This window comes from Brienomyrus brachyistius, chromosome 12 (assembly GCF_023856365.1).
Source record: "Brienomyrus brachyistius isolate T26 chromosome 12, BBRACH_0.4, whole genome shotgun sequence".
In the NCBI taxonomy this organism is placed as follows: domain Eukaryota; kingdom Metazoa; phylum Chordata; class Actinopteri; order Osteoglossiformes; family Mormyridae; genus Brienomyrus; species Brienomyrus brachyistius.
Window position 1 is genome coordinate 25,591,729 of NC_064544.1, and position 22,453 is coordinate 25,614,181.

At 47.1% G+C, this 22,453-nt stretch overlaps 2 protein-coding genes and 1 long non-coding RNA gene across 3 annotated transcripts in view; 2 read left to right on the forward strand and 1 right to left on the reverse strand.

Annotated features, from left to right (window-relative positions):
• The window catches only part of LOC125705365 (uncharacterized), a 71,602-nt gene that overhangs the window by 22,693 nt on the left and 26,456 nt on the right, over nucleotides 1-22,453 (reverse strand). The window lies entirely within an intron of this gene.
• Nucleotides 1-22,453, forward strand: part of LOC125705345 (germinal-center associated nuclear protein-like) — a 68,613-nt gene that overhangs the window by 6,510 nt on the left and 39,650 nt on the right. The window lies entirely within an intron of this gene.
• On the forward strand, nucleotides 12,389-14,294 carry LOC125705382 (uncharacterized). The gene is made up of 3 exons (XR_007381497.1): nucleotides 12,389-12,522; nucleotides 13,599-13,623; nucleotides 14,163-14,294. It is a non-coding gene; the product is annotated as an uncharacterized LOC125705382 (long non-coding RNA).

Here is a 22,453-nt window from a genome sequence, read left to right on the forward strand (position 1 = left end):
GGGCATGGGCGCCCTGCTGATGCTGCTGCCCTCGGCAGTCAGTCCCGGGGCTGATGAGGAAGACGGGGACATCTTCCTGTTATCCGCCCTGCTGCAGCTCCGGCAGATCCAGCAGGCTAATGCCTGGCCACAGGCCCTTCCTCTGGTGGTGGTGGTCCCAGGGCAGGCTGGGCACAGGGCCAGCGATGAACGGCTAGAGGAAGGTGTGACACTAACCGTGTCTATGACAACAGGTGTCGCGTGGGATTCGCTTACTTTTACTTATAGCATTTCTCTTGAGGCTATGTTTACGTATGCAGAGCTAATACAGTTGGTTTGTTCCTCCTGTCTGACCATCGGTTTCCTTTCCCTGTAAGACCTGATGCTTCAGACACTCATTGAGGAAGGTTTGATTTCAGAGTACATGTTCGTCCATATCCCCGAGACCACGAACGAACCCCAAGGATCCGAGCAGGTGAGTGTGCATGTTGTCGCTGGCCTCGGTAAGATTGAACCATCCCATTGACTATCACCCCCGTATCCCCGCAGATCCGCCATGCCGTCAGGTGACTCGCTGCCCGCTCCACGGCACCAGCCCGGCTCGTCTCGCAGACGTTGGTGCAGGTTGTGGAGGCCGGGCTCTGCCGCGAGTTTGCTGGTAGGCTTCACCGTGATCGGAGGGACCGTGACATGGCGGGACTGCCCTCCCAGGGCCCTGCACCCGTCATCGGCCTCTACAACACTGTCCTGGCTTTCTTGGCTGGCCTTGTGTCGTCCCCGAGTCTGGCTGGCCTCTCCTGGCCCGTGGCAGAGTTCTCGGTGCCAGGGGGTGGTGACTGCCTACCACATCTGCTCTGGAACTCGGCTGAGCACCTGGAGTGGCTCCAGGGGGCAGTCCTGAGCCTGCAGCTGCCCGACTGGCCGCTGCCAGCCGTGGGGGGTATGTCCATGCCTCAGATTCGGAATTCGGACTTCTTGCTAAGTGGCTGCTTCTTAGTCTGTTTCCTTAAATTTCTGCTGCTGCCACCGCTCCCCCCACCCAGCTCCTTGGAGCCAGCTGGTTGCCTCCATCTTCCAGTACGTATCTCAAATCCCATGGTCCCGCCACAGCCAGCCACTCCTTATGTCCCAGTTGGAGAACCTTTTGGAGAGGCTGCGTCAGGACTGTGTGGGCCGAGGTGGGGGGCCGGACAAGGAGCCCACTTTCTGGGAGGTGCCCTGGGACGAAATTGTCATGCTCTGTGTAGAGCACCAACTCCGGGACTGGAACCCTCCTGGGTGCCCCGTGAGTGAAGGTGAGGGGGGTGGGGTGGGTCTGACGTTTGGGGGGGCCTACTGGGGATGCCATGCAGGTGTGAACCTATCCCACCATCTTCAGATGTCATCAGTGACGACGGAGAAATCCCGGTGTATTTCCTGAGCGATGGGCTGCAGGGCTTCATACCGCCGTCCTGCTGGGTGGATGCCGTAAAGCAGACGCACAGGGACAAGCAGCAGGGGAAGGCAGGGTAAGAGCCAGCCAGCCATGTAAATCTAACACATTCCAGATAGACTGTTAACAGTGACCTGCAGATTTAATGAATATTATTTACTATTAAATGGAAGAAGAGGGAAAGCCATCAGCTTCCAGTCTTGCTCATATCCCCAAGAGTGGTGTACAATACTGGCTTCTTATCCAAAGTCTCTGCCATTGCAGGTGTCACCAGAGCATGTGGCCTCATCCTCGACTGGCCAGGCCACGTCTTCAACAGAAGCTGTTTCACAGCATGGTTGAGGACCCTGAGTCCGGATCCGGTGTTGCCCCTGTTTTGGATGCTGCCTCCAGCCCCCAGGACCTCCTGGCTCGCATTGAGGAGGAGAAAGAACAGAGCCGCAGGTCTGACAGAGAACAGACATGCTACACACGTGTACTCTCTCATGTGAGTTGTGGCATAAACATTGAGCCATTTCCTGTTTGACTTGGATCTGCAGGTTCGAGGACCAGCTGCGTACCTGGCTTGACGTCGAGTCCCTGGGCCCTTCCTCTTCCTCCTCACCACTTTTCTTGCCTTCTTCGTTTCTGTCTGTACCGGAGATCGTAGTGCCCTCCCCAAAGATGGCTGCCCCACCTGCACTTGCCCTGGTATTGACCCTGTGCTACACAGTTGCTCACATTTTAAGACCCCAAGTACCCTGTGCTCATCAGTTGAGACTGTTTCTGTGCCCATTTTTGTAGCAGAAGGAGCGCAGTGTCCGCAGTGACCAGGCCAGGGGAGCTGCTAGTTCTATGGTGAGGCGTCTACAGGAGCTGGAGCAGCTGATCTCTGCAAGCCGGGAGGAGGAGCTCGCATGTGAGCTGAAGCTAAGCTGCCTTCTGGACATTGTTGATGACTGAGTGTCATGTGACCCACCTGATGTCTGCCGTTGACTTCCACAAGTTGTCTCTCTTATGCCTGATTTCTGCAGTATATTTAGTTGTGTGGTACTTGTGCATATATTGCTTTGAAGAGTATGATGTACAGTAATTTACACAACATTGGGAGTGTTGTAACTGGGGGAAAAACATGTCATAGGAAATGGACAGTTTTTTAGGGTTTTTTTTTTGTGCAAATTTTAAATATTAAAATGTTATTGTATTTAGAAACCCATGGCTATTTCTTTGTTTTTTTTCCATCATGAAACTTTGTTTATTGTACTTTTAAATTGAATCACAATTTGCTGCAGAATCTTTAAAACCTGTGACGTTATTTGCCCATATTAGACACTCATACGTGGGGTTGTTACTGCTGTTTCTTTAACCTTGTGTATTGTTGGTCAAAATTAACAATTTAGGTAATATCTGCATTGTACACCATTGCAAAAGTATGTCTTTTTTTAGATTCTTAAAGAAAGTTCATGTAATTGAACTGAAGATCACAGCAGTTCACTAAGCAGTCTGCCACTAAGTTCCTTTTATAAACTGGCTGGCTGGTTTTTAAGAAAATATGCCCGTGGATGCCCTACAGGTGGCAGCAGGGAGCCATCTGCATATGTACAGACAGTCTGCTGGTTAAGAATATTCGACTGACTTGATGTAGCTAAGATATTTTGCATTTAAAAGCAGATGGCCATAGATCCTATCATACTAATTTAGTTTAAAACTATTTTTAATATCAAACATATGCATTACTTTATGATGCTCATGAAAACATCACCCTGCTTTATTCTTTCGTGGGCTTGAGGTACAGTACTGTATGCAGTTATTTTTAATATTACTGTACTATAATGTTCTGTAGTATTACTCTTCTCACACCAATAAATTTGACTTTAAGACTGACTTAGGATGGATCTTCTATTCTGGGGACTTCCTGTATTCTGTATGATGTTCATTATGAACTGCTTCCTCTGATATTATTTCAACAAGCAGAAAACTGTCTACCTGCCCCTGCGCTCACTGTCATGTAATTCTGTTATGCACTTTTAAATGCAGGGAGCAGATAATCCCTCCCCCCCCCCCCCCCCCCTGCTGACTGTTCCAAATCATGGGTGCATGTTACAAGTGCGGAACATATTTTAACTTGGTACTAACTTGGCGTCATATTTGATCTGATTCGACTGAATATCCCAGGTTTCCATCTCTCATGCACCTGGTGTGACGTGTTTTCAGACTCTCAGGCTGGCGCAAAGAAGTCTTACGGGAATTGAACGTCTGACTCCGGTCAGCTGACCAAAGTTGGTAACCTTGGTATTGTGTGTAGGAGATTCGGTATAACTATAATTTCGTTCTCCATTTACATGCCCGTAGTGTCTTTAAGTGTTATGTAGTTTTGCCTGAAACGCAAAAATAAAACAAAGCAATTAAAGCCAAGCAGTTGCTCAAATTCTGCTGTAGCGATTGAAGAACTTTTGTCGGAGGTTGGATTCGAACCCACGCCTTACTTCGGAGAACAGAATACCCCTTACTTTGAAAGGCCATTTCCGCTGCGCAGGAGGCTTGAGACCGCTCGGCCATGGGGCAGTTACCGGTTGAACCCTAAGGAGTAGGTTAAGTCCAGCCTTGGCTTCCAAGCTGACGTTTTTCTACATATGTGCTTGTGTATCATGGACAGTAAGAGGGGGCAGGCAAGGAGAGAATTTCTCTCTTTGGGGATCAATAGAGTGTTGTTATTATAACGTCTAAAACGTATGATGGTCTGTCGATAAATCAATAACAATATCAATGAAGTCAATGTTTATGTAAAGAAATCAGAATTCAGGAAAAGCCAGGGGCCGGACCGAGTGTAGGGGGCGTGGCCAGAGACAGCCTGCTGACTGTTCCAAATCATGGGTGCATGTTACAAGTCCGGAACATATTTTAACTTAGTACTAACTTGGCGTCATATTTGATCTGATTCGACTGAATATCCCAGGTTTCCATCTCTCATGCACCTGGTGTGACGTGTTTTCAGACTCTCAGGCTGGCGCAAAGAAGTCTTACGGGAATTGAACGTCTGACTCCGGTCAGCTGACCAAAGTTGGTAACCTTGGTATTGTGTGTAGGAGATTCGGTATAACTATAATTTCGTTCTCCATTTACATGCCCGTAGTGTCTTTAAGTGTTATGTAGTTTTGCCTGAAACGCAAAAATAAAACAAAGCAATTAAAGCCAAGCAGTTGCTCAAATTCTGCTGTAGCGATTGAAGAACTTTTGTCGGAGGTTGGATTCGAACCCACGCCTTACTTCGGAGAACAGAATACCCCTTACTTCGAAAGGCCATTTCCGCTGCGCAGGAGGCTTGAGACCGCTCGGCCATGGGGCAGTTACCGGTTGAACCCTAAGGAGTAGGTTAAGTCCAGCCTTGGCTTCCAAGCTGACGTTTTTCTACATATGTGCTTGTGTATCATGGACAGTAAGAGGGGGCAGGCAAGGAGAGAATTTCTCTCTTTGGGGATCAATAGAGTGTTGTTATTATAACGTCTAAAACGTATGATGGTCTGTCGATAAATCAATAACAATATCAATGAAGTCAATGTTTATGTAAAGAAATCAGAATTCAGGAAAAGCCAGGGGCCGGACCGAGTGTAGGGGGCGTGGCCAGAGACAGCCTGCTGACTGTTCCAAATCATGGGTGCATGTTACAAGTCCGGAACATATTTTAACTTAGTACTAACTTGGCGTCATATTTGATCTGATTCGACTGAATATCCCAGGTTTCCATCTCTCATGCACCTGGTGTGACGTGTTTTCAGACTCTCAGGCTGGCGCAAAGAAGTCTTACGGGAATTGAACGTCTGACTCCGGTCAGCTGACCAAAGTTGGTAACCTTGGTATTGTGTGTAGGAGATTCGGTATAACTATAATTTCGTTCTCCATTTACATGCCCGTAGTGTCTTTAAGTGTTATGTAGTTTTGCCTGAAACGCAAAAATAAAACAAAGCAATTAAAGCCAAGCAGTTGCTCAAATTCTGCTGTAGCGATTGAAGAACTTTTGTCGGAGGTTGGATTCGAACCCACGCCTTACTTCGGAGAACAGAATACCCCTTACTTCGAAAGGTCATTTTCGCTGCGCAGGAGGCTTGAGACCGCTCGGCCATGGGGCAGTTACCGGTTGAACCCTAAGGAGTAGGTTAAGTCCAGCCTTGGCTTCCAAGCTGACGTTTTTCTACATATGTGCTTGTGTATCATGGACAGTAAGAGGGGGCAGGCAAGGAGAGAATTTCTCTCTTTGGGGATCAATAGAGTGTTGTTATTATAACGTCTAAAACGTATGATGGTCTGTCGATAAATCAATAACAATATGAATGAAGTCAATGTTTATCTAAAGAAATCAGAATTCAGGAAAAGCCAGGGGCCGGACCGAGTGTAGGGGGCGTGGCCAGAGACAGCCTGCTGACTGTTCCAAATCATGGGTGCATGTTACAAGTCCGGAACATATTTTAACTTAGTACTAACTTAGCATCATATTTGATCTGATTCGACTGAATATCCCAGGTTTCCATCTCTCATGCATCTGGTGTGACGTGTTTTCAGACTCTCAGGCTGGCGCAAAGAAGTCTTACGGGAATTGAACGTCTGACTCCGGTCAGCTGACCAAAGTTGGTAACCTTGGTATTGTGTGTAGGAGATTCGGTATGACTATAATTTCGTTCTCCATTTACATGCCCGTAGTGTCTTTAAGTGTTATGTAGTTTTGCCTGAAACGCAAAAATAAAACAAAGCAATTAAAGCCAAGCAGTTGCTCAAATTCTGCTGTAGCGATTGAAGAACTTTTGTCGGAGGTTGGATTCGAACCCACGCCTTACTTCGGAGAACAGAATACCCCTTACTTCGAAAGGCCATTTTCGCTGCGCAGGAGGCTTGAGACCGCTCGGCCATGGGGCAGTTACCGGTTGAACCCTAAGGAGTAGGTTAAGTCCAGCCTTGGCTTCCAAGCTGACGTTTTTCTACATATGTGCTTGTGTATCATGGACAGTAAGAGGGGGCAGGCAAGGAGAGAATTTCTCTCTTTGGGGATCAACAGAGTGTTGTTATTATAACGTCTAAAACGTATGATGGTCTGTCGATAAATCAATAACAATATCAATGAAGTCAATGTTTATGTAAAGAAATCAGAATTCAGGAAAAGCCAGGGGCCGGACCGAGTGTAGGGGGCGTGGCCAGAGACAGCCTGCTGACTGTTCCAAATCATGGGTGCATGTTACAAGTCCGGAACATATTTTAACTTAGTACTAACTTGGCGTCATATTTGATCTGATTCGACTGAATATCCCAGGTTTCCATCTCTCATGCACCTGGTGTGACGTGTTTTCAGACTCTCAGGCTGGCGCAAAGAAGTCTTACGGGAATTGAACGTCTGACTCCGGTCAGCTGACCAAAGTTGGTAACCTTGGTATTGTGTGTAGGAGATTCGGTATAACTATAATTTCGTTCTCCATTTACATGCCCGTAGTGTCTTTAAGTGTTATGTAGTTTTGCCTGAAACGCAAAAATAAAACAAAGCAATTAAAGCCAAGCAGTTGCTCAAATTCTGCTGTAGCGATTGAAGAACTTTTGTCGGAGGTTGGATTCGAACCCACGCCTTACTTCGGAGAACAGAATACCCCTTACTTTGAAAGGCCATTTTCGCTGCGCAGGAGGCTTGAGACCGCTCGGCCATGGGGCAGTTACCGGTTGAACCCTAAGGAGTAGGTTAAGTCCAGCCTTGGCTTCCAAGCTGACGTTTTTCTACATATGTGCTTGTGTATCATGGACAGTAAGAGGGGGCAGGCAAGGAGAGAATTTCTCTCTTTGGGGATCAATAGAGTGTTGTTATTATAACGTCTAAAACGTATGATGGTCTGTCGATAAATCAATAACAATATCAATGAAGTCAATGTTTATGTAAAGAAATCAGAATTCAGGAAAAGCCAGGGGCCGGACCGAGTGTAGGGGGCGTGGCCAGAGACAGCCTGCTGACTGTTCCAAATCATGGGTGCATGTTACAAGTCCGGAACATATTTTAACTTAGTACTAACTTGGCGTCATATTTGATCTGATTCGACTGAATATCCCAGGTTTCCATCTCTCATGCACCTGGTGTGACGTGTTTTCAGACTCTCAGGCTGGCGCAAAGAAGTCTTACGGGAATTGAACGTCTGACTCCGGTCAGCTGACCAAAGTTGGTAACCTTGGTATTGTGTGTAGGAGATTCGGTATAACTATAATTTCGTTCTCCATTTACATGCCCGTAGTGTCTTTAAGTGTTATGTAGTTTTGCCTGAAACGCAAAAATAAAACAAAGCAATTAAAGCCAAGCAGTTGCTCAAATTCTGCTGTAGCGATTGAAGAACTTTTGTCGGAGGTTGGATTCGAACCCACGCCTTACTTCGGAGAACAGAATACCCCTTACTTTGAAAGGCCATTTTCGCTGCGCAGGAGGCTTGAGACCGCTCGGCCATGGGGCAGTTACCGGTTGAACCCTAAGGAGTAGGTTAAGTCCAGCCTTGGCTTCCAAGCTGACGTTTTTCTACATATGTGCTTGTGTATCATGGACAGTAAGAGGGGGCAGGCAAGGAGAGAATTTCTCTCTTTGGGGATCAATAGAGTGTTGTTATTATAACGTCTAAAACGTATGATAGTCTGTCGATAAATCAATAACAATATCAATGAAGTCAATGTTTATGTAAAGAAATCAGAATTCAGGAAAAGCCAGGGGCCGGACCGAGTGTAGGGGGCGTGGCCAGAGACAGCCTGCTGACTGTTCCAAATCATGGGTGCATGTTACAAGTCCGGAACATATTTTAACTTAGTACTAACTTGGCGTCATATTTGATCTGATTCGACTGAATATCCCAGGTTTCCATCTCTCATGCACCTGGTGTGACGTGTTTTCAGACTCTCAGGCTGGCGCAAAGAAGTCTTACGGGAATTGAACGTCTGACTCCGGTCAGCTGACCAAAGTTGGTAACCTTGGTATTGTGTGTAGGAGATTCGGTATAACTATAATTTCGTTCTCCATTTACATGCCCGTAGTGTCTTTAAGTGTTATGTAGTTTTGCCTGAAACGCAAAAATAAAACAAAGCAATTAAAGCCAAGCAGTTGCTCAAATTCTGCTGTAGCGATTGAAGAACTTTTGTCGGAGGTTGGATTCGAACCCACGCCTTACTTCGGAGAACAGAATACCCCTTACTTCGAAAGGCCATTTTCGCTGCGCAGGAGGCTTGAGACCGCTCGGCCATGGGGCAGTTACCGGTTGAACCCTAAGGAGTAGGTTAAGTCCAGCCTTGGCTTCCAAGCTGACGTTTTTCTACATATGTGCTTGTGTATCATGGACAGTAAGAGGGGGCAGGCAAGGAGAGAATTTCTCTCTTTGGGGATCAATAGAGTGTTGTTATTATAACGTCTAAAACGTATGATGGTCTGTCGATAAATCAATAACAATATGAATGAAGTCAATGTTTATCTAAAGAAATCAGAATTCAGGAAAAGCCAGGGGCCGGACCGAGTGTAGGGGGCGTGGCCAGAGACAGCCTGCTGACTGTTCCAAATCATGGGTGCATGTTACAAGTCCGGAACATATTTTAACTTAGTACTAACTTAGCATCATATTTGATCTGATTCGACTGAATATCCCAGGTTTCCATCTCTCATGCATCTGGTGTGACGTGTTTTCAGACTCTCAGGCTGGCGCAAAGAAATCTTACGGGAATTGAACGTCTCACTCCGGTCAGCTGAGCAAAGTTGGTAACCTTGGTATTGTGTGTAGGAGATTCGGTATAACTATAATTTCGTTCTCCATTTACATGCCGGAAGTGTCTTTAAAGGGGTACCACCCATCCAGTATAGTTATCACTGGGCTATAACAATGTCATCACAATACTAAAGACTGAAACAAAGCCGTGAGGTCAGACCCTCTGTATACAGCACACAGTCTCACCCTCACATCCTGTATGACCACATTTCTGCTGTTCACATGGCATTTCTCCAGCTTCCATTGCCCTGCAATGGACTGACCCATGAAGGTCTACCTCACTTTACACTTTGCCCATGTCTTGTGTGTATACCCTGTCCGATCCTAACGTGTATTTAGTGTGTGTAAATCTCTCACTGCATCTGCATTTCGCAGTTCAGCTTCTGACAACATTGTGTTTCCCATCTGTGTATTTGGGTTCGGTGCTTGTTGGGTGCCTGTCGTGGTCCTTCTATTTACAATTGTACGCGGGGCATGCTGGGATATGCGCCCCGCCGGTGTTACACTAGTATAAAAAAAGGAATCTGGTCGAGTTTGTTCATTGACCAAATTTTGTTTTTGTGAACCAAATTGTTTGTAGGCCAAAGCATTTGTGAACTGCAAGCACTACTGTACTAATGATAAATTGGTATGAAAAAATGGAGACAATTTCTGAGACACCAGAGCGATCCGTGTACTGTAATATTTATCTCATCAATAACACAGTAAAAATACACATTAGCGCCAATTCATCTTCTTTATTCATCATGAATATTTTAATTCATTAATGCAGGAGTCTGTGATAATTCGCTATCAGCATTTGGTTTATAATGGCCAATTAATGATAACTAAAAAGAAACAGAGAGACTGAAGACAGAACTTTCAACCATGATATGAGTACTGTTGCTGCATAATTTGTCCACCAGGGGTCACAGCGCAACCCCCATCTCGGCAAGATGGATGACTTGAAATACGTTTCTATATCAAGTTGAATTATTTTTATTTCTATAGCACATTTAAAAACAATCTATGTTGTGCCAAAGTGCTGTAGGTCAAAATAATATAAATATATAGTAAAAGTAGAGACATTGGCCAATGTTACACAAAAAATAATCAGAATCAGACTGTGGTTTATTGCCAAGTAGGTTGACCCTACAAGGAATTATTTTTGGTATAATGGTGCTCCATGGAAAAACAAGACTAAGCAACAACCAAGTTCAAAAAACAGTGCAAAAGTTATACAATAATCTAGTAATAAATAAAAAATCACTATAAATGTTAAATACATGATGTGCAAAGCAGAATAGTCAGATTAAATAGATAAATAAAATGTGTTCCTGTGTGTGCAGGGTCAGTACAGAGATGCATCTAATAAGAAGCGGTGTAAGGCTGAATTAGCTCCGAGACGGACTGGGGACCTATGCCATGTATCGCCTTAGAAAGAAATAAGAAATCTTTAAACTGTATTCTCAGAAATTCTCAAAACTTAACAGGTAGCCAATGCAATGCAGCCAACACAGGGGAAATTTGGTGTCTATTTTTTGTTGAGAGCCTGGTAGCACCGTTTTGAACAAGGTGTAGTCAGAATAAAGATGCTTCTGGTAAACCTGGGTACAGAGAACGGCAGTAACCCAATCAGGATAAAAGCAGGAGTAACTCTCCAGGTCTTTGGCTGAAAGGTGTGGTTTAAGCCAGGCTATTGAACTCAGCTGACAGAAACACCCCTTCACAACAGCATTTATTTGTTTATCAAACTCAGTGATGAATCAAAGATGACACCAAGATTTTTAGTATGTGACTGGAAGTTTTCTGAATGAGGCCCTAATTGTTCTCTGAGATCATGAACAGTGACCAAAACTCATTACCTCTGTCTTGTTTTCATTAATCTGGACGAAAGTCATTGCTGTCCTGTTCTTAATATCCTCCAGACAGTTAGAAAGGGCCACCAGAGAGCAGCAGTCACCAGGTTTTAATGGCAGATAGAGCTGCGTATCACCAGCATAGCAATGATATTTTACATAATAACGTTCACAAATAGAGCCCAAAGGAAGCATGTATAGAGGGAATATGAGAGGGCCTGTATCACAGGACTGGATATGTTTACAAGTAAGGCCATAGTACTGAAGGGGTGTGGCCATCCCACACAGTGACAAGCCCATTCATTCACCTCATCTAGGCCTTTTACTAGGGATTTAAGGTCCTGATTTTCCTCTCAGACCCTAGAAAACACTGCCAGGCTCAGATTCCCGATCCCACATCCTGCTGAAGCCCTTCCCAAGATCAGACACTAGTTTTGTTTTCCTTGTTCTTATAGTAAAATGATGGTCTTTGACTTTTATACATCATCACTGTTCTGTTAATTACACATGACCTAATCTAAGTATTACACAAACCAAGCATAATTACTTAGAGATGTCATAAGATGGAAAATCCTTATTCAGTTAATTATTTTCCCCACAGGTGCTGACAGTGTGTCTACAGTGAAATGGGCCTGTGTACAGAGAAGATGATCTGTAACAATCCCATGTTCCTATGGTGACAGATATAAAACTCATGTGAAATACTGGTGCAGAGGGTATAATGTGAGGTCATGTACTCCCATAGTACACACTGACTCTCCACAGGAGGGTAAAGTGTGAGTCAGAGATGATCCTGACCAGCGAGTCTTCACTGTGACCATCAACAATCTGACAGCTGAGGACTCCGATCGGTACTGGTGTGGTGTGAAGATCAGTGGAGCCTCTCTGATCAGGTTAATCTGTCAGTCACTGATGGTAAGATGTCTGTACTGCAGACTGTAGCCAATGAGATGCACAGTATGTAACATGTCACTGAGTCAAAAAGGAAGGACCTTAACACAAACACTGATGGAAAAATGTTTTAATATTTTAAAAATCTGCATTTTAATTTAATTCAATATGATAAACGAGACTTGGAAGAAGTAACAGTGTCAGCTAAATCGGGCGACTTCATGAGGTTAAATATGATAAGCAATATGTTAAAAAATGTCAGTTTATTGGCCAAACATTTACATACAGTATGTATGTTGTAATGGGCTGACATTCATAAAACATTTCATTGCTGTGCAAGTCTTTGAGTGTTTTACCTGTGTGTTGAAGTCCTCCAGGGCTGTCAGTGGACAAACAGGAGGTGACGGGTGTGGATGGAGACAGTGTTACTATGGAAACAACAAAAGACAAAGGATGTGGTGTAAGATTGGGGGCTCCTGTGCATCAGAGAGATCAGTGAGTTTGCATGGGAGGCCTGTCCTGATCAGGGATGACACAGAAAATAAAACCTTCATTGTGACAATGAGTGGGCTGGAGAGGAAGGACACTGGCTGGCATTGGTGTGCTGCTGGAAACCTGCAGATTCCAGTTCATATAACTGTCAAACGTAAGTAATTGATTTAAATCTGCCTGTGAATCCTTTGTGCTTGAATATAAATAGATAAATACTAATTTTATTTTATTTTTGAAACCCAGCAGTTTCACTCACAAAGGGGTTTGTGCTTCTTTGTGAGGATATTTATCAGCTGTTGTGAAACAATTATTTATTGGGATTATTGTTTCAATGATAGTGGCACGGTGGTCCAGTAGGTGGCGCTGTTGCTTCACACCTCCATGTTCAGGGGTTTGAATCTGGCTTCTGCTCTTTCTGTGTGGAGTTTGCATGTTCTCTACATGCTGTGTGGGTTTCCTCCAACAATCCAAAAACACACAGTCAGCCTAATTGGTGTCTCTAATATAGAATGTGTGTCTTCTAGTTTATGATCAGTCTAATTGTGTGAAGACTGACTAACATGTCTGTAGGTGGTTTTTCATTGCAGCGTAGGCCAGTGTTACAGTTGTACTCTGTAATATCTGTTCCAGTGCTGCATCCATCCATTGTCTGAAACTGCTTGTCTAATTCAGGGTCCCTATGGGCGCAAGGCAGGGTACGTTCCATGACAGGGTGCCAACCCATTGCAGGACACACTCACACTCCATTCTCTCGCACAAGCACACCTACCGGCAATTTGACAACTCCAATTAGCCTCAGCATGTTTTTGGACTGTGGGGGGAAATCAGAGTACCTGGAGGAAACCCCACAATGACACGGGGAGAACATACAAACTCCACACACACAGAACTCTGGTAGAGACTTGAGCACACGTGCCAGAGGTGTGAGGTGACATTGCAAACCACTGCACCACCGTGCCACCCTGCTACAATAAATACATTATAATATGTTAATAAAATCATTTATCTCACCTGTTCACTATCAGTGCCGTGGGATGTGAATACTTTGGTCATGACACTAATTCATTGTTCTCTATCTAATCATTTTCTCTGTAGAATACCTTTCATAATTTATATTTCAGTTTCAAGAGTGACCTTTTCTTAGTCTTTATTGACTAACAGAGCACTGCTTTTTATTAACGATCCTTTCTCCTGTTTCCACTGCTCTCCTTTTCTCTGCACATGATGAAGAAGGAGGGGATAATGAAAAACTGAGGTAAGCATTCAGCAGCATGTACAGTAGTGTGGGGATCCAGCTAGCAGCATTTACCTGATCACACAGTAATGGGAAACTGTCATTTTAATTTTAAGAGAAAAAGATATTATTTTTTATTTTATTTTATTAATAATAAACTTGAGATCCCATCCCATCCAGGGTGAGCCCTTGCCTTGTGCCCTATGCTGCTGGGGAACGACTGCAGGCCTGTTTTTACAAAATAGTGTAACATGTTGTGTGATAATCTCTAGCTATTTTCATGCTCTTTGTTAATGTCTCCTGTTCCTCACATGTAACCTGTGTAATACAGTAGTACAGATGGCTGTACCGTGTTGCTATAAAGCACGTAAGACTTTACTGTTCAAATCCACCCTCTTATTCAGCTCTTTGGTCCAGCTGGCTCTGCATGTAGGACTGGGCTTATCGGTGCTGCTGTTGATCATCAAGATGGTTTTACTTCAGTCAGAATAGATTCACTCTTCTGTTCTTCAGGTTTAATTGTGATACGTGTGACTGACAGACACACTGATGTCTGACAGGTGGGAGCAGGTTCTGGATGCTGTACTGAAAGCTGGGACTGGTGTGTTTTATCTGATTTGCACCATCATCACCATTCAGCTGCACTGGACCTCCTGTAGAAAGCGGGAACCAATCAGAGAGAAGCAGAGGGTCTCCCTGTGTTAGAGGAAGCTGGCAGAGGAGATGACCTTCGTGGAGCAGAATGAGTCAGACAAGCTGGAAATAAATGGTTATATATATATTTTATATATATATATATATATATATATATATATATATATATATATATATTCCCTCCACCACCCCCCCTCTGCGGAGGACTACTTTATTTCTATTTATTTTTATTTATTTCCTCAAGAGAGGGAGAAGGAGAGAGAGGGGGACAGAAGGACGAAAACGGAGAGGAAGGTAAATAGAGAGGGAGGGAGGGAAAAGAGAAAAACAATTAAGAAGAAAGAAAACCACAGATAATCTGCTTCAATACCTGCTGAGAGAAAACAACAACCAACATCTGTACGAATCACAATGAGCATGTTAAGGAGCAACAGCCGATAAAGACAGTGTGTGTTTGTGACAACCTGTTTGTACACCTGCGTGTATCTGTGAGAACCTGTTTGTACACCTGCTTGTATCTGTGAGAACCTGTTTGTACACCTGCGTGTGTCTGTGAGAACCTGTTTGTACTCCTGTTTGTGTCTGTGAGAACCTGTTTGTACCCCTGTGTGCACACCTGTATCTGTGAGCGCGCCGGTGTTCAAAGGTTTCTCCATGTAAATGTCTAGTAGTGTGTGTGGGGAGCCACAGCCCCATCCCTCAGGACATGAAGCAGACACGGAGGAGGCCCGGACCCCAGACATCCAGAGGCCCCCCAGGGCATGGGAGCCCCCGGAGGACCACCGCAGGGAGAATAGCATCCCTCACCCAGAAAAGGGCAGAGGAGAGCTCCGGAGGGAGGCCATCCGGCAGCCACAGTGCAGGAGCCCCAGGGGGCCGTGGCGCTGAGCCCGCAAGCTCCGCCGGCGGCCGGCCCCACCAGAACAGACCAGGCCCTGGGCCCAGAGATCCAAGGGCCCCCCCACCCCCCAGCAAGGGCCGACAGAGCCAGGAGGGCCAGACCCCGCCAGGCAACCGCCGAGGGTGAGCCAGCACCCACCCAAGCACCCAGCCCTGGACATCGAGAACCACCAACGCACCAGCGGCCGGGGGCCCCATCCACCGGCAGGGAGTGTGGCGGCGGGGCCACAGCTCTTCCTCTCAGCCCCCAGCCCCAAATGGCGAACAGGGAACGGGGGTGTGAAAAGACCCCATGCCCCCCTTCGCCCGCTCAGATGTGTTGTTGGTGCGTGTTGTTCTAAAGTGCTTTTAAAACAGGTGAAGGGCATAGCGATAACCATCCCCTGCCGACCAACAGCTGGTGTTAGCTCAGCCCCTCCCCAGAACCCTCAATGTCTATGTGTGATTAAAATTGAGATGTGGGCCCTGGCACCAGAGGTAAGGCTGAATGAACAGACCGCCCTCTGGATGCCATTCTGTGTGCCCACCCCCAAGGCCCTAAATGTATGTGTTGTGAGAGAGTAAGTAATGAGAGTGTCTACGTTGTGGTGTATGAATGAGGTACATGTGGTCGCGAGGGGACAGAGGAGGGATACTTCCCCTGTATCCCAGCAACGCACCTGCACCTCAAAGCCCTACGTGTGTGGTGGTGTGATGGAGCGGGAGAAGGGAGGCACTTCGGGATGGGGAGGAAAGGAATGGCGGGGGGCCAAATTCCCCCCCCTCTGGAGCCAGCTCCCCCGCTGACCCCCATATGCACCCCCCCCCCGAAATCCATCCAAGGTGGGGGGCCCAGGCCCATCCAGACCGGGGCCAAAGGCAGTGGCATCAGCGGGCCCCACAGAGCCCAAGACACCCCACCACAGAGGAAAAACTACCCCCGCCCCAGCATTCAGTCAACTCTCAGACTGCATAAGACAAAAGACATCCAGGTTGAGTCCCTCCTCCTCCTCTATTGGATCCCCCCCCCCCCCCCGCAGAGTGGATACCCCAAAAGCAGGGACCCCCTGCGGACAGATGGTAAGAACCTCCCCAACCGGCCGAGGTACACGGTTATGTTAACTGCAGTGAGGCCTCTTTCACTTGACCCTGCTAAGTCTGTACAGTCATAGCAAGAGAGTCAGTTAAACACAGAGAGGTTGATCTGCAGTGTTGGATTATCTGTTGGGAACCTGTACAACCACGTATTGGCCACTTATTCACAAGCGCTTTGCTGCCACTTGCTGGTTAATGTTTAATAATAGTTAACTAGTGAAGGTTAGACTGGATTTTATTAAATTGTCTATTAATTCTGAAAAAATGCGGTACTATGCAAAAGTCTTGGGCCATCAAAGAAAATGTTTAATGCTATTTATCTGGGTTTTGTATATTTGCTCAGAACAAAAACACAATTATCATTAAAATATATGCAAATTAAAAGTAACACAATAAAAACTAACAAGAATTTCTCCTTTTCTCCAAAAAGTTGCTGATGCCTTGTTGGATCACTAGATGAACCACGCTTTGGTTACAAAATCTCTCCTCAGGGGCACCTCAGCCATTCCATGTATTTGTTAAATTTCACCACCAGCTCGCTTAATTAATTTAATTATTAAACAAATGTTAATGATGTATTGATTAGCCATAGGAGTTGTGTTAATGGTCAAGTCAAAAATATATGGGTGTATTAGATGGTTGGTGCAAATGCTGTACTGACTTAGAAGAGATTTTGAAATGACTGGGCTGCCACTCTTTGATGGACAAAATATTATAATTCTAGACCAAGATGAACATTATTTTATTTGACGGCCCAAGACTTTTGCATAGTTTTGTATATGTCTTTTATACTGGTCATTATTTGTTTTAATACATGATTAATAAATTGATACTTTACAAAACATTTAGTATTTTTATGAAATTGGTTATTATTAAAAACAAATTCCACAAACTTAAACGGTTTGGGGTTATTAGGTCACGCCTCCTTGTCAGGGCCCACCAATCAGGGACTCTTTTAGAGGGTGATGTACGCATTAAATCAGGACCGCCCACTTATCGCTCCAATCACACCACCATCCAATCCAATCACAAATCACACCAGTTTGTCTCAGCTGACAGCAGCCTCACATATCAACTAAGGAGGAAGACGGCATATCAAAAGTAAAAAGAAAGACAACATCAAATGAAAACATCCCTGTGTTTTCTGCTTTCAATCCCATTAAATGACAGTAAATCTAGTTGCTGTCCATGGTTCTGAAAACCTGGATCAGTAAATTCCAAATGAAACTTCTTTACCTGATTTAATTGTAACATATTTTGTTGGCAATGATGCTTTGTTGAGTCTAGAAAGGCGCAAAGTGGGTTACAGATAATTTAAATGAAGTAGTTTTACTTAAAAACCAGAAAGCTTTGAATAATCAGTTCAGCTTTGGACTATAGTGCTTCACAAAAGTAAAATCCATCCAGTTAAATCTCTTTACCTCCAAGTCAAGAAGGAATCAAATGCAGAAGCACATTGTGGGAGATACAAGGTGCAAACACATTAAAAGCACTTTTTTGTGTGAACATTATAAAACAGATTGATACATATTAAGCAGTTTGCAACTTTACATCCAGAGCTACATCAGTCAGAAAAAGATGACCAGCCCAACCAGCAGCTCCATCTCTGATTGTACAGAATCCCTTGTCTGAAGTCATGACTAAACTAATTTCCATCTCTGCCTTCAGCTTCATCAGATAGATTAAATTAGGAACTAAACTAAACTAGGAGGGAAATACAGTCAAACTATGTAAGTAGCTGAATTTTGTTTATCCACTAGAGGGCAGCCACACATAGATTCCCTTATAAATGGTTCTGATGCTTCAGGGAAGCACTGTTTAGAGACCCAGGTATGCCAGTGAGGAGCAGATAAAGAGCAGACGGATCCACCAACTAGCTGTAATATATAGTATTTTCATTGAATTTAAACAAATGAATATAACAGTGTCAGAGTGTCAGATCCATGTGACTTTTTATGATTGATGAGCTTTGAAAGCCTGAAAATGACTGAGGACGCCCACGGACCCCATTATGTGTGAAACACCATTGTGGTGCTGAGAGAAAGACAAACAGCACTCAGTCTGACAGGACTGCTGATAAGACCCAGATGAAGTGAATCACCTGACTTTGCCCCCCTTCCCCTCTGGACACCCCCGCCCCTGTCATACAGACACCTTCCTAATGGACTTCTTGATTTGTACTGATCCACAGATATTAAAAGGACCTACTGCAGTGACATTTTAAAACTGTATAAAACATAATAAAGACTGAAACAAAGGCCTGAGGTCAGACCCTCTGTATGCGGCACACAGTGTTTCTGCAGAGTCTCACACTCACATCCTGTATGACGACATTTCTGCTGTTCAGAATAAGTCTGATTTCACTGCTCTTTGCTCATTTGCAATATGAGGAAGTAACAGTTTAGAAAAGAACTAGACTTATTTGATTAATTTGTTTGTAGTTTAAACTGTGAGCATGAATGATTCACTGTGAAGGCCAGCTATCAATAATTTTGCTATGAAATCATGTTTCTACCCCTCCTGGAGCCGACACCTTATCGTGGTGGAGGGGTTTGCGTGTTACAATGATCCCAGGAGCTATGTTGTCTGGGGCTTTATGCCCCTGGTAGGGTCACCCAAGGCAAACAGGTCCTGGGTGAGGAACCAGACGAAGCACGGCTCAAAAACCCCTTATGATGAGAAAAATATTGGAACCACGTTTTCCCTTGCCCGGACGCGGGTCACCGGGGCCCCCCCCTGGAGCCAGGCCTGGGGGTGGGGCTCGATGGCGAGCGCCTGGCGGCCAGGCCTACATCCATGGGGCCTGGTTGGGCGCAGCCCGAACAAGGCACGTGGGTCCCCCCTCCAATGGGCTCACCACCCATGGGAGGGGCCATAGGGGTCGGGTGCGAAGTGATCTGGGCGGCGGCCAAAGGCAGGGACCTTGGCGGTCCGATCCTCGGCTGCAGAAGCTAGCTCTAGGGACATGGAATGTCACCTCTCTGATGGGGAAAGAGCCCGAGCTGGTGCGCGAGGTTGTGAAGTTCCGGCTAGATATAGTCGGACTCACCTCGACGCACGGCTTGGGCTCTGGAACCAGTCTCCTTGAGGGGGGTTGGACCCTTTTCCACTCTGGAGTTGCCCGCGGGGAGAGGCGCCGAGCGGGCGTGGGCATACTTATTGCCCCCAGGCTGGGCGCCTGTACATTGGGGTTTACCGCAGTGGACGAGAGGGTAGCCTCCCTCCGCCTTCGGGTGGGGAGACGGGTCCTGACTGTTGTTTGCGCTTATGCGCCAAACAGCAGTTCGGAATACCCACCCTTTTTGGAGTCCTTGGAAGGGGTGTTGGAGAGCGCTCCTCCTGGGGACTCCCTTGTTCTGCTGGGGGACTTCAATGCTCACGTGGGCAGCGACAGTGAGACCTGGAGGGGCGTGATTGGGAGGAACGGCCCCCCCGATCTGAACCCGAGCGGTGTTTTGTTATTGGACTTCTGTGCTCGTCACGGACTGTCCATAATGAACACCATGTTCAAGCATAAGGGTGTCCATATGTGTACTTGGCACCAGGACACCCTAGGCCGCAGTTCGATGATCGACTTTGTAGTCGTGTCGTCGGACTTGCGGCCGCATGTTTTGGACACTCGGGTGAAGAGAGGGGCGGAGCTGTCAACCGATCACTACCTGGTGGTGGGTTGGCTCCGCTGGTGGGGGAGGAAGCCGGCCAGGCCTGGCAGGCCCAAGCGTATAGTGAGGGTCTGCTGGGAACGTCTGGCGGAATCCCCTGTCAGGGAGAGTTTCAACTCCTACCTCCAGCAGAACTTCTCCCATATCCCGGGGGAGGCGGGGGACATTGAGTCCGAATGGGCCATGTTCCGTGCCTCCATTGTGGAGGCGGCTGACCAGAGCTGCGGCCGCAAGGTGGTCGGTGCCTGTCGCGGCGGTAATCCCCGAACCCGCTGGTGGACACCGGTGGTAAGGGATGCCGTCAAGCTGAAGAAGGAGTCTTATCGGGCCTTTCTGGCCTGTGGGACTCCAGACGCAGCTGACGGCTACCGGCAGGCCAAGCGGAATGCGGCTTTGGCGGTCGCTGAGGCAAAAACTCGGGTGTGGGAGGAGTTTGGTGAGGCCATGGAGAACGACTTCCGGACGGCTTCGAGGAGATTCTGGTCCACCATCCGGCGGCTCCGGGCGGGAAAGCGGTGCAGCATCAACACTATTTATGGTGGGGATGGTGCGCTGCTGACCTCAGCTCGGGACGTTTTGGGTCGGTGGAGGGAGTACTTCGAAGACCTCCTCAATCCCACCGACACGCCTTCCAATATGGAAGCAGAGTGTGGGGACTTGGGGGTGGACTCGCCTATCTCGGGGGTGGAGGTCGCTGAGGTGGTCAAAAAGCTCCTCGGCGGCCGGGCCCCGGGGGTGGACGAGATTCGCCCAGAGTTCCTCAAGGCTCTGGATGCTGCGGGGTTGTCCTGGTTGACACGCATCTGCAGCATCGCGTGGACATCGGGGGCAGTACCTCTGGACTGGCAGACCGGGGTGGTGGTCCCCCTCTTTAAGAAGGGGGACCGGAGGGTGTGCTCCAACTACAGGGGGATCACACTCCTCAGCCTCCCTGGTAAGGTCTATTCGGGGGTCCTGGAAAGGAGGGTCCGCCGGATTGTCGAACCTCGGATTCAGGAGGAGCAGTGTGGTTTTCGCCCTGGCCGTGGAACAGTGGACCAGCTCTATACTCTCAGCAGGGTTCTGGAGGGTTCATGGGAGTTTGCCCGACCAGTCTACATGTGTTTTGTGGACTTGGAAAAGGCATTCGACCGTGTCCCTCGTGGGGTCCTGTGGGGAGTGCTCCGGGAGTATGGGGTACCGGGCTCCCTTTTAAGGGCGGTTCGGTCCCTGTATGACCGGTGCCAGAGTTTGGTCCGCATGGGCGGCAATAAGTCGGACTCGTTTCTGGTGAGGGTTGGACTCCGTCAGGGCTGCCCTTTGTCACCGATTCTGTTCATAGTTTTTATGGACAGAATTTCTAGGCGCAGCCAGGGCGTTGAGGGCGTCCGGTTCGGTGACCTCAGGATTAGGTCTCTGCTTTTTGCGGATGATGTGGTTCTGTTGGCCTCATCGAGCCGTGACCTTCAGCTCTCGCTGGAGCAGTTCGCAGCCGAGTGCGAAGCGGCTGGGATGAGAATCAGCACCTCCAAATCCGAGACCATGGTTCTCAGCCGGAAAAGGGTAGAGTGCTCTCTCCGGGTTGGGGATGGGGTCCTCCCCCAAGTGGAGGAATTTAAGTATCTCGGGATCTTGTTCACGAGTGGGGGAACGATGGAGCGGGAGATCGACAGGCGGATCGGTGCGGCGTCGGCAGTCATGCGGGCGCTGCATCGGTCTGTCATGGTGAAGAGAGAGCTGAGCCAAAAGGCGAAGCTCTCGATTTACCAGTCGATCTACGTTCCTACCCTCACCTATGGTCATGAGCTTTGGGTAGTGACCGAAAGAACGAGATCGCGGGTACAAGCGGCCGAAATGAGTTTCCTCCGCAGGGTGGCTGGGCTCTCCCTTAGAGATAGGGTGAGGAGCTCAGTCATTCGGGAGGGACTCAGAGTAGAGCCGCTGCTCCTCCGCATCGAGAGGAGCCAGATGAGGTGGCTCGGGCATCTGATCAGGATGCCTCCGGGACGCCTCCCTGGGGAGGTATTCCGGGCATGTCCCACTGGGAGGAGACCCTGGGGAAGACCCAGGACACGCTGGAGAGACTATGTCTCTCGGCTGGCCTGGGAACGCCTCGGGGTCCCCCCAGAGGAGCTAGACGAAGTGGCCGGGGAGAGGGAAGTCTGGGTCTCCCTGCTGAGGCTGCTGCCCCCGCGACCCGACCCCGGATTAAGCGGGAGATGATGGATGGATGGATCATGTTTCTAAAATAAGATTCTAGATGTAATCAAAATATTTATTCCTGGTAAGAGCAGGACAAAAGCAGCATCAAACTGTTTTCCTTATTACAGACAAGAAATAGAGAGAAAATGTATCAGTGCACAAACAGTTTATTTTTATCAAAGATAGATGGATGATTTTTAAACATTTAAAACCCAGAAAAAGGGAGGCAGTGAAGTTATGGAGAGTCAGGAAGTGAGTGTCAGTCTCCACAGATCTGAGGTCAGCGATACACACTTCAGGCTCCTCTGATGCTCCTCTTCATCCTCTTCTTCACTGATGGGCCTCCAGGTGAGGATCACTTACTCTGGGACAGGCTCTCA